The sequence below is a fragment of the Thamnophis elegans genome, chromosome Z, assembly GCF_009769535.1.
Source record: "Thamnophis elegans isolate rThaEle1 chromosome Z, rThaEle1.pri, whole genome shotgun sequence".
NCBI classification, from domain to species: Eukaryota; Metazoa; Chordata; class Lepidosauria; order Squamata; family Colubridae; genus Thamnophis; species Thamnophis elegans.
Window position 1 is genome coordinate 98,220,176 of NC_045558.1, and position 12,827 is coordinate 98,233,002.

At 37.0% G+C, this 12,827-nt stretch overlaps 1 protein-coding gene across 2 annotated transcripts in view; it reads left to right on the plus strand.

Moving 5' to 3' along the window:
- The window catches only part of JUP (junction plakoglobin), a 60,570-nt gene extending 53,602 nt beyond the window's left edge, over positions 1 to 6,968 (plus strand). The window contains exon 15 of one of the 2 annotated variants that reach the window (XM_032235175.1): positions 530 to 6,968. The gene's annotated coding sequence lies outside the window, so the exon portion shown is untranslated. The remainder of the gene's footprint in view (positions 1 to 529) is intronic. The other variant, XM_032235174.1, reaches the window with a different exon arrangement.
- The last annotated feature ends 5,859 nt before the right edge of the window (positions 6,969 to 12,827 follow it).

Sequence of the window (12,827 nt, forward strand, 5' to 3'; positions counted from 1 at the left end):
TTTATTATTAATGAGTTGCTTCTAGTAGCTGTGAATCCTTGTGGCTGGTTTCCACTTCTGGGTGAATGAAAAAAGAAAACTTATACACCAATGCATGAAGTGTAGAAACTAGCCAGTGCTTTAAAAAAAGGGGGTAGAGGGTACTCTTTGTTACTGAGCATGCATACTGGCTGCACTATTAAGCTCATGCTAAAATAAATATATAATTTCTATTCATAGGAAAAGGTGGAGATTGGGGCATTGCCAGTCCTGTCTTTTACATTGTATATGATTACAATTCTCATCATTCTCTGCCAACATAACAAATATGGCCCATTATATTTTCTGAGTTTCAAGAAGTCAGAAGTGGCTGGGTTTTTTTTTTCAGGGACCAGGCAGTCCCCCAGATTAGGACCATAAAATTAGACAGGGCTTATTAGGTAGACAGTGGTCTGACATTCAAAGCAGCTTCCTCCATCCTAAAGGGAAATCTTGCTTTCCTGTATATGGTGTAAATCTAATTTTCCCTTCCTTTGTTTTTCTTAATCAGCAGATGTTTCCTTAACACAGAAGAGGGCAGCCCCAGTGCTCAAGTTCTGGGCGTTCAGGAGACAGAAGTGCCTGAGAAAGATGATGACAAATTTCTTCCTTTCCCTTTGAGGCGGTTTTATTTTCTTGTTTCCCTCCTGTGGGCTTATGGGACCGATTCCCAGTCCATAATCTGTGCTGCAGCTAACAACATTGTAATATTAGCAGTCAGCTATTCTTTCTGCTCTTTCCCGCAATATTTTTTGTTAACATTCACTATAATTTTTTCTTGCAAATTTGAGCACTATCCTTAAACTGCCATTGGATCCTGATAAGTACTTTTAAACCTGTACCCTAAAACTAACACACACTGATGATAAAATGTGTGAGAGAGAAAAATGCATACATAGATAGTGTGTTTGGTGCAGAGTTTTTCATTTCATAGGATTGTATTTGCCTCTTTGTATTTTTAACACAAATCAGAACTAAATCAAAGGAGGATAAAATGAGAATATTTCTATTATATCCCTTTTATTTTTTACACATTTAACTTTTAAAAATAAAATAGAATCAGCCATTGGGTGTAAATTCACCAAGAAATAAACAGCTTTGCATTTGTCCAGTTTCTTCCATTTTTTTTTAACCCAACTGGTGCATTTGTGGATTTGACACCTCAACCCAATCAGATTTTTAATCTGCCGTATAAACAGGAATAACTAAAAAAAAAAAAGGTAACAACTCTTCCTGTTCACCAGGCCACCTTTTTCATATTTTTAATCCAATGCCCCCTTTTTTGTTCCTTCCCTTTCTCACAATCTTCCTGGTGATTGGCGTGCTCTCTTCCTCCTCCTATTCCCTTGCTCCTTCTAATGCATTTTTAAAAGCAGCTCTCAATGTGATGGTTTAAGGCTTCCACTGGAAAAGGGATCGATGTAGCTGCAATTGTACTTTAGAACATTTTATTATTATTTCTCTAAGGGATTTTTTTTGTATAGACCAAAGCTAGAAAAAAACCAACAAAAACAAATAAAATTTTAAACCTAAACTTGCAATGCAAATGAACTACTTTTTTGCGTTTACTTAGTAAAATTCTGTTGAATTGGGGTGGGGGGAAGCGCAAGAATATTCACAGAGGGAAAGGATTGTGGAAAATGTATGTTCAAATTAGGTTATACAGATTTAAACTAAGGGAAGGGGGAATATTTTTCCTTGACCCAGTTTTCTTGTAAGTGGTGGGCCTTGAGAGAGAACATAGTGTGATTTGGTGATGTCTAAGACCAAATGGTTAAATATTTGAATTGGTGTGTTCAATTTTAATTAGAGAGGCTGAAAAGTGAGAGTACACAATTTCCTAAGGCTGATCTGGACTGCAGAAGGGAGAAGGAAGAAGAGAATAAAAAAAGAAACTATACATTCTTGTGTCACACTGTTCAGATTTCTTTGAATTCTGTACTTTGATCTTTCAAAAACAGCTTTCATTGAAGTTGTGGTACTAAGCAGCTTTCAACAATGCATTGAAGGCATCCAGCACGTATTTGACTAAACCTTTTGTACTGAAGACAAAGTTCAAGAGCTTGGAAATTCTTCCGTTATGCAGATATATATCCGCATAGTGGAAAGGCTATACCTGGCTGCATGTTGCAGCAGTTAATGTTTGTTGAACATTAACTGGTATGCTGATACGTTGTCAACATGTGAAATCACAATTTGCCCTTGAAGTCAGTTGTGGAAGCTGACATGTGATCAGCTAATCCAACTGCAGGAAACGGCTAGCTTTACACTATCATAATCCTTTCAACTTCGATTCCCATCAATAAGTACCATGAGGATGACCAATGGGGAAAGACAGTCCTTGACTTATGGCAGGTTACTTAACTATTTGAAATTACGACAAGCTCACAACAGGTGTTTTATGGCCTTCATAAAATGTCTTCCCCCTCCCCCCCAAAAATCTATCAGGATCATGTGACTGCGTTTCAGTTGCTTGGCAACAGACTCGCTTTTATATGGACAAAAAATATTCATTCAGAAAAAATGGGTTTGCACTTAAAACTGCACCGTTTGCTTCATGGCTGCAGATTCAACAACGATAGTAATTCACTTCACCACCACTGCAAAAAAGGTCAAAATCAGGTCTGATCGCATGGGTACCTTGACTTATGACTGTAATGACATAACTCTAAATCTGGTCCATTGAATTGCAGTCATAAATTAGGGACTACTTGTATAGTCTAAAGTAACTGAAGAGCGCTCGTATGGGATGTGCCCACATTTTCCATTGTCTTAATCCTTAAAGTAGTGAGAAGGTAGCTATAGCTCCAAGGCCACATGTATTCTTTTTGCCCTCAGATCTGATCATAAATGCTCAAAACAACAGCATAATTTCATGTTAGTTTAAGGTGGGAAACAACTGAAGTAGAAGACAGCTATATTGCAGATAAAACTTCTCCGAAAGCCCAGTCTGATGTCATGTTATAGGCCCTAGCCATTTTTAACTTTTATCCCCCCCACCCCCCACCCCCATTTAAGAGACATCCTTGTTTCTGCCTCTTCTATGCTGCAGGAGTATGTGGCTGTAATCTACGTATCTATACCCCAGAATGCTGCAATGATTCAGGTGTGCCACTTACATGTAAACACTACAAAATATATGTATCAGAGATGAAAAGGAAACTACATGGATAAAGTTCTTTTGTGTAGCTTCCTTTGCAATTTATCTCTTCTCCGTAAACAGTAACCTGTCCTGTCCTATACTTCTAAAATCTGTATCATGACTTCTATTTTGGTTCCTGACACTAAGCAAATTATTTTTAACATTCCCTGTTGAGCAGACATCTTTTTCCCAATGACAATGAAACATTGAGAATAGATAAAATGTTAGCAAGTTTGTGACGTGCTAAACTTGTACATCAAAAATCCCAGTGAAGCATTGGATAGGAGTCATAGTATATAAGAGCAATCTTCTCTTGGGTTAATTGTGTTTGTTGCAGAAACACTGCAATATCAGTTTCCTACAGCACATGTGATTATTTAAAACAAACTTTTCCAACATTTCCAGTTATTTGGGACTGAAATTCATAACCTTCATTGTCAAAGATGATGGCTGAAAATTCTCATTTTTTTTCTAGCCCTCCCTCCTATATGGACTCTGTAAATTATGGAATTTCTATGATGAAACAGCTATTTTCACCTAATGATATTTATAACTTTCTCTGATGTAATGGACTAGGATAGCAATCTCTCCCCCCCCCCCCAATCTCCAGATCATTTGCCTTTCTCTATATTTAGCTCAACCCCCAGTGTTACATAGGCCAAAAAGTTCCGTAATTGTTTTCTAGGGGAAAAAAAGTATCAAACATCAACATAAGCAAAGTTTCAGTGTTGATACTGTACATGACCAGGTTGTCTTGGAATAAAGTGTAAAGAAGAAGATCTTTATACTTCCCCCCATGTTTTTATTCCCCTGAGATTCATTCTTTGGGTCTACAGCGCAAATTGTATTTTTTAATATCATCCCGTGGGCCACTTAATCTTTCTAGAATGACAAATAAAAGAAGTCAGGATCAAAGGGATCTAGGAAGCAAAGTTGTTTCTGTATAACCATTGCCATCAATGTCAAGCCACTTACTCTCTCCTGCCAGCTTACTGGTGTGAATTAAATTTTGTTTTGCAGAATTAGATATGGTATAATCAAGGAGTCGGAGGAGAATGGCAAGTTGGATAACAGAGTAAAGGGAAGATTAGAACTTCAGGGTTTTCCTTTCCAGCTACAGAAAAGCTACTTAAAATAGATCATAATGCCGACTGGGGTCTTTTCTTAATTTCTATACATCATGCTCCACAAGTTGCAATTTTAAAGAAAACAAGAAGAAGCAACATAGTAGACCGGAAAGCAATATTTTCTTCAGTTATTTTGTCTACCAAAGAATCATGCTGACATTCTGGCTGCAGAATTATTAAAACCAATTTTAGTTTTGATGTAACAGTTGGTTTCTTTTCTACTTTAATGACTGCTTGGAAAGATAAATGAGCAAATTATAATTGTCAGATTGTTAGATAAGATTTTGGAGAGGGGAATACTTTTGTGTTATTCTTGGCTTCCCTTTGAATATATAAAATCCACCCAGTGATTGTACACAGAGACAGTTACAAAATACTAACCCTAAATCTCAATTACATGACAGTGTTATTACATTCAAGCTAACTGGTTTGTGACTAACTTAACTACTGAAAACCCACCATTGAGATATTTGATAGCAAATGGGAGACTTTATTTATTTACAGTTTGCTTGGTTATAACCAACCCTCAGTCAAAAATGACGGATCTCAAAGTTATGATGATGTCAGCAATTTGGTGCTCCCTCAGTGTAGCAGGAATTTAGGGTTCTGTTTGTTTTTTAGTATTAGTGGCTTTTTCTGCCCAACGTAAACTCCCCCCTTCGGGGGAAAAGGGCAGCATACAAATGAAATAAACATTACTTCGAATGATAAGACCTGAAGATGTCTGTATTCACCTGAATTTATCTTCAGTGTAGATTTGAGTTTATGCTTCTGTTACTGATAGCCAATGTTTTGTATCCCTATATCTGCATGCAAAAACAAAACAAAAAATTTTTAATGTCCATCTTCTGTACCACCAATAACAGGAGCTAATATGAGAAATTTGAACAATCTCAAACATTCTACTTATGGAAATAACTCACAAATCTGTAATTGCAAATGTTAGTTTTACAATTATTTTATATTTAATATGAACAGGAAAGGTGGGGAATATGAATTAAGATTTTTGCAATGGTAAAAATGTTTTGGGAATATAATTTTAATTGTGTTGATTTGAATATCATAGTATTCCATCTTCAGTGTACAGTGGGTGATTCAACACTAAGAGGTTGTTTTAATGTAATGGAACTTTTTCATAGGTCAACATCTATTTTATTTAATTTTTTTTACATGTGTTAGATGGCATATCCTATAATTCTGTAATGGTGAGTTTATTTTAGATGTAGCTAGCTGGGGTAAATTGTCCTTTCAAAGTCTTTGGGTTGGCTGGCTAGAAGTTATTAAAGCTAGTATAAGTTAAAGCTTTTGTTCATTAAATCAAGAGATTCCTTATATTTTAAGGGAAATATTTTGCCTGTACAGTCTTATTTGGCAATCCAGTTTTATTTTACAAGTACAGGCAAAAAAGTTCCTACATGCGTGATGTTGATCAATAATCCTGTTGAATATATGACCTAACTACTGAACAGCATTGTGTCTATAATTGTTGGAAAGTTTTGTTTATTGTGACTATCGCTTGATGAAGTATCTATTAGTGAAATTCATGTTCATGCATCATTGCCTGAAGAAAGTGCAAATGCAAATGAATTGTGTGCTAACACTATAATTTGTGAAAGAACATTTGTGAAACAACATGCTACAGCGATTTTGCTAAAAACTTTCTCATCAAGAGATGGTATCTCCATCAGTTCTTCTGGAGAAAACCATGTTTCCCAATACTCCAAAGAATTTCTCAGCCTTGGTCATTTAAAATATTTGGATTTCAACTCCCAGAAATCCTCAACCAGTGTGCTGACTGTTGAATTCTGGGAATTGAAGTCCACTCGTCATAGAGAAGTTAAGGTTGAGAAACATTGCCACTGATGTCCATTGGAGCTGATAACCTACCTTGTGCATCCTGCTCCCCATTGTGGAGATATGGTCTCATCTGTTAATTCTTCACCATTGCCTGAAGTCCCCGTTGTGGCATAGCTTTGCTGTAATTGGCTGTCTGTAACTTGATTCTTGAGACGTCTGCATCCCAAAATCAAGGGGTTATGTTGAGGATCAAGAGCACATTATGCTCAGTTCCCCCGTAAGCCTCAGATTATCCTGGTTTCATCAGCAGCTGCATGAAATAATTGGGAGACAACATATTTTTTTTCAAATTGTAATATTCCTGTGACAAAATATATTCCATAAATATGACAGATCAGCAAGAATACACATTTGTTGACTTTCCCACTGCTGTCCTGACAGCAGTAATTTATAGCTTTATCCAGAACTGTCCTGTGCATGCATCAGTATGTTTCTCTGCCTCTTGTTCTAACTTGACTTGCCAGTTATTACCTTCATGTTCTCACCTGAGCAACAGGTCTTGTCAGTTTCATTTAATCAGGTGACAGCAAGAGAAATAATTACTTTTGACGCCATCAGCAATATGTTATCTTGGCTGAATCAAGATGCTTCCAGTTTCTGTGCAAAATATGTTGAAAAGGGCAGTTCTAACATTCCTGGATCTGGCTCAGCCAATTTGCTGTTTCTATTTCTGCTCCTATTGACAGTGGAAATTAAATGGAAGAACCCTTTGAGCTATGTATTCATTTTCCATTTATTCATGTGTATTGTTACTACAATTTACGAATCTCTCCATTTGCAAATACCATCTATATCCTAACTATTTGCATTATTTTTCCTCTAGGTGAAATTGAAATATTACTCCCATTTTACCCTTTTATAAGCATATCTTTACCCCTTTTTAATTAACAATGATTGTTCTATAAAACAGGATTGGTCACTGTATATTTAAGCCTAATTCAGTATTATATAAAATTTGGCATGTGAAGCATAACTATCCGTCACTTTTCAAAGCATTGTTTAAACTTGTTGAGGTAATACAGTCACTTCATGGGGGAGCCTGAGTTCCATCTCTGGATTAGGAAACAGTTGAATGGTTCCATTATTTCAGAATTTTATCTCACTGTGATATGAATTCTAATAGATATACAGATAACTTCTTGCTTATGCTGCAGCGTATTGTTTCAATAATGTTTTGTAATGTTCCAGTTATGTTTGCTTTACTAACAGAATAGATATTTGATTCAATGTACTTATTTGATCTGATGTATGTTCCAATAAGTATGATATTTTTACTATCTGGTAGGTCAGACTTTCTCAACCTGGTGCCCTTGGTATATGTGGGATGTCAAATCTCATAATCATTAACACAGGCCCCATCCTTGGTGTTTGGGAATGATGGGAATTGCAGTCAAACCCCTCTGGTGAGTACCAAGATGGGAAGGCTTCTGTATGTCCTGACACATGAAATTATTGTTTTGGGGTTCTTTTTTTTTAACTTGAGAAGTCTTAGTATTGGATTCACCACTAGTTGACACTGATTGTGTAGAGGCACAGACAGTCCTCAAGTTATGACCATTCATTTAACAACCACTGGAAGTTACAATGACATTGAAGAAAAGTGACCTACAATTGTCCTTGCATATGGCTGTTGCGGTCATGTGATCAAATTTGTTTACTTAGCAATCCACGTATACTTATGACAGATGCAGTGTCCCAGGATCATGAGATCACCATTTGTGACCTTCCCGGGAGACTTCTGAAAAGCAGAGTCAATGATCAGATTTGGATAACAATCAGAGCAAAACAGTTGTAAAATTGGGTGTGACTCATTTAACTCTACTTAGCAAAAGAAGTTCCAGTCATAATTATGGTTGTAAGTTGAGGACTATCTGTAAATTGGTTTTTGAGATATAATCTTGTAATGGATGCTCTTAACAAATTCCTTGAGAAAGGCAAAAAGAAAGGACATATTTTCTCTGAAATATTGGTTCTTGCATAGCATGCTGTTGCCACACAGTGGCTGTTTTGAAACATAACAGTAAAAATATATCAAATTCTGGAGTCTGAGCTTGGAGGATTTTGAAAAGGATCTAAGCAGCATTACATCGGGTGAGCAACTGAGTTCCAGCCCATTTAGGCATTGTAAGATAAATTGGAGAAAAGTGTATAGGAGCACAGCTTATTCGGACCCGTTTGGGATCTAAGTGACTTAATTCACAAAGAATGTAATTAATTAATGAATAAGAGTCCTTCTACACAAAACTCTTTCCATAACCAATCTCTCCAAAGGATTTTCAAGCCAGAAATGATGATGATCAATCAATTGTTGTCTTTCCTGGTGACCTATGGAAGACGAGAAGAAGCAGAGAGTACCATAGACTTATTCAACTGTCCAATAAGAGAAGGCAGAATTTGACATTCAGTTACTGCCCTCTGCTTATGTCTTAGAAGCTTCTGGAAAAAAACATCCTCCTTGCCCATGTCTCCACCCAGAAGGAAATAAAAATAACTGCTTTTTGTTTCTGGTAAATGTGGTATTCACTTTGCAAATTTATGAGCTCCCTGGTCCTCAAGACTTCACACTTCTTGCCGATAAATTCACGTTGAAAGCTGTGATGATAGCAGGACATTGCAGTGTTGCAACTGGAAACAGCTTCAGGACACCACCATTATCTCTGCTTGGAAAGATGCAGAGAAAGAAATGACTCACTTAAGACCAAAAGCTGGGTGATGGGATGAAGCAAAATTTTGCATAGACTGCTTATATAAACAAGGAAAATCAAGCCAGTTTCTTACCAAATTGTGAAATTTGCTACAAGGATATGACTGAATTTGATGCTAAGACGTTTATAAAACCTACTGGAGAACTCCATGGAAGATGGGGTAAAACAGGAGCACCCCAAAACAGTGCATATCACTCTGCAGAACCCAGCAGCATCACAGATGTAAAAGTATGGCTTGTCAATGCCAAAAGCTGTGCTTTTACTGAACCAAAAGAAAACTTAATAAATGCCAAGAGGGAAACAATGTGGGAGTGCAGCAACTCAGTAACAGTGCTGGATTAGCTGAAATATATGAATAGAATGCCCTAAGCTGGCCTCCAACCCATTTTAATTTTGGCCTACATTGTTTTTTGTAATAAATGCACTAGCAATAAGCAAGAAGTCTGAAATTTGATCCAATTAGAATGGAATAGTGAGAAAATGTGGGATTCAGCTGAATACTCAGCAATGTTTACCTTTCTTTACTAATTTTCTATTTTGGTTCTGATTCAGCAACACTTTTTCTTTTAACTTGGATACTAGTTTAGGCAGAAATGTGTCTTTAAGTATGATCCACCACTCTGCTATTGCTGCCAAAAAAGCTAACGCAGTCCAGGTTGCATAGAGGAATAGTTTCATGATCATATGAAATGATAGCACCACTTTATACTGCACTAGTAAGACCACACTTTAAATACTTCATCCAATTCTGGTCACCACGCTATGAAAGGGTGTTAAGAATCTAGAAAGAGTGGAGAGAAGAGCACAAAAATGATCTAGAAGTTAAACCATATGATGAATAGTTGAGGGAACTAGGTATGTGTAGTCTAATAAAGAGAAGGACTAGAGTGAAACAAAACCAGTATTCAGTATTTGTGGGGCTTAAACAGAAAAAGGGCCCAGCCTATTTTCTAAAGCAGCTTACTGCAGGACAAGAAAAAACAGGTGGAAGATCATTAAATAGAGATCCAGTCTAAAACTAAGGATACATTTCCTGATAGGACAATTAATCAGTATAATGGCTTACCTCCAAATGTTATGGGTGCTCCATCACTGGAGGTTTTCAAGAAGAGGCTGGACAGAAATTTGTCTGGAATGGCATGGGATCTCCTATTGAGCAGGGGTTGGATTAAAAGACCTCTAAGGTCTCTTCTAACTCTATTATTCTACATTCTATATCTAGTTGTGTGTAAAAAAAAAATTAGCTCCTATGGAATTTTTGAATTATTTTGGTACTGAATATTATAAGAATAATCATTGTATTTTTCTAAACAAAAAATGGTGGAGCCCCTGTTTATTGGTTTGTTTGTTTTTTGGTCTTTTGAAAAATGAATAATTATAATTAGTGCTGCTATGAATAGAATAGAATAACAGAGTTGGAAGAGACCTTGGGAGTTCTTCTAGTCCAACCCCCTGCTTAGAGAGGAAACCCTACACCACTTATGTTGGTTATCCAACATCATCTTAAAAACTTCCAGTGTTGGGGCAATCACAACTTCTGGAGGTTCTCATTAATTGTTCTAACTGTCAGGAAATTTCTCCTCAGTTCTAAGTTGCTTCTCTCCTTGATTAGTTTCCACCCATTGCTTCTTGTTCTACCCTCAAGTGCTTTGGAGAATAGTTTAACTCCCTCTTTGTGGCAACACCTGAGATATCATGCTATCATGTCTCCTCATTCTTTCTTTTCATCAAACTAGACATACCCAATTCCTGCAACCGTTCTTCATATGTTTCAGCCTCCAGTCCCCTAATCATCTTTGCTGCTCTTCTCTGCACTCTTTCTAGAGTCTCAACATCTTTTTTACATTGTGGTGACCAAAATTGGCCTTACCAAGTGTGGCCTTACCAAGGCATTAGAAGTGGTATTAACACTTCACGTGATCTTGATTCTATCCCTCTGTTTATGCAGCCTAAAACTGTTGATTTCTTTGGCAGCTGCTGCACGCTGCTGGCTCATATTTAAATGATTGTCCACTAGGACTCCAAGATCCCTCTCACAGTCACCACTGTTGAACAAGGCACCACCTATACTGTACCTGTGCATTTTGTTTTTTGCCTAAATGTAAAACCTTACTTTTTTCACCATTGAATTTCATTTTGTTAGATAGTGCCCAATGTTCAAGTCTGAAGAGAATACTCTTCATTTCTGATTATCCTTCACAAAAATGCATCTAACTCAAATACCAAGGCAAATTGAAATGGTATCAATGTATCCGTTTAGAAATTAACAATTCTAATTATCAATGAAACTTTATTCCAATTTAAAAAGAGTTGAATAGGAGGGTAGGATAGGTAGGATGCATGAGCCCTTCTTAATAACTGTCTACTTAAAAGCTGCCTAGCTAATTCTAAAGATGAAAAAATGAAGAGAGAAAGCAGAGAATTAGGATCTGCCTATCAATGCAGAACGACAACCATCAATATTTTAAATTTGCACATGGAAATTTAAAGTGGATTGATTCCGCCGCCCCCCCCTGCAAATTTGCACTTTCTTTTTTCCCTTTTTCTCATTCATGTGTAAATGGCTGCACTACAGGTAAATAGGTCAAATAATCTGGCAGTTTAATGGATGGTTCCTACTTAGAAGATGGTATATATCAGGGCTGTCAAACTCCCAGCCCACAGACCGGATGCATCATGCGCTGAACCATGCTCAAGTCCTGTTTAGCGAAAGGGAGAAAAGTCCCGATATATCACATGATGCCGCTGTGACAACATGAGTTTGACACCCCTGGTATATATGAAATTTGATTGTAGCTGATAGAAATTGAAAACTCAAGCTTGGTAGCATTATGTGATGAAAATGCATTTCAACTGCCAGCTTATTTTTAACAAGACCCTGATGGATTAAAAAAAACCCAAACCAAACCAAGTAAAAGAAATGTTTTTGTTTAATTCTCACTTGCTCCCTGTAAAGCAGGAGTGTCAAACTCGCATTGTTACTGTGACATCATGTGATGTATCGGGACTTTCCCCTCCTTCGCTAAATTAGGTGTGGGCGTGGCCAGCATGTGATGCATCCGGCTGGGAGTTTGACAGCCCTGCTGTAAAGGAATAGCTTCTGAATATAATTCTAGGTCACCATCTGAGTCAGCCAGATGTTTGTGATTTCACTAAGTAGATACCTGACCAGCCGCTCTTTGAATCACTTGAAACTGATATTCTTTAGTCGTTCAATTTAACCTCCAGTTAGAGGTCAAAAGAATGGAAGCAGAAGGACTATTATTGGATCTTTCTCTCTCTCTTCCATCTGTCTGAGCCTTCAATTTTGAATGGCCGTGCTGCGATATGAATTGCATATTTAGGGAAATGGAAAGTGTTCTCCACATTTCTGCCAGCTTTAGTTACCCGTAATGTATTTGAAAGGGTCTGGATGTTTTTTCAGTAAGCTACCTACTTACATCTATATCGTAAGTAGAGTTAGTGTTAGGTTATAATTCAAAAAGGTTAAGCTGGTAACTGGAATGGTGAAATTGAAGCTCTTTCCATTTTATATATGTGATGCGCATAAGGAGAGAGATTTGTTTGCATTATGACTCTTGTCACCTGAAAATTTTTGATTTCAGCCCACAGATATTCCTGTTCACTTTTTCTTCACCACCTTGAGTTATTTGTTTAAAAAAAGGTGTGATATAAATAAATAATTCCTAACACAGAACTCGTGCAAAAAAAAAAAGAGGTTGTGCTTCAATTATGCCATTGGCCAGTTTGATTCTGATTTAATTCTTTGTAGTTATTTATAAAATTAAATGTTTTTATCCCTTTTCTAAGAGTGCCAAGAAACCACACTGGCTCTCCAGAACTTACTGCAAAAACTTGGCAGGATGATAGAGTCAAGCCATTCTTTAAGCATTCTAGTTCTAGATTTAATATTTGTTTTGGGGTCCCCCCTTTCAGTTTGGGATGAGTTGTGCTATTTTGTCTTCCAGACCCTGCCTA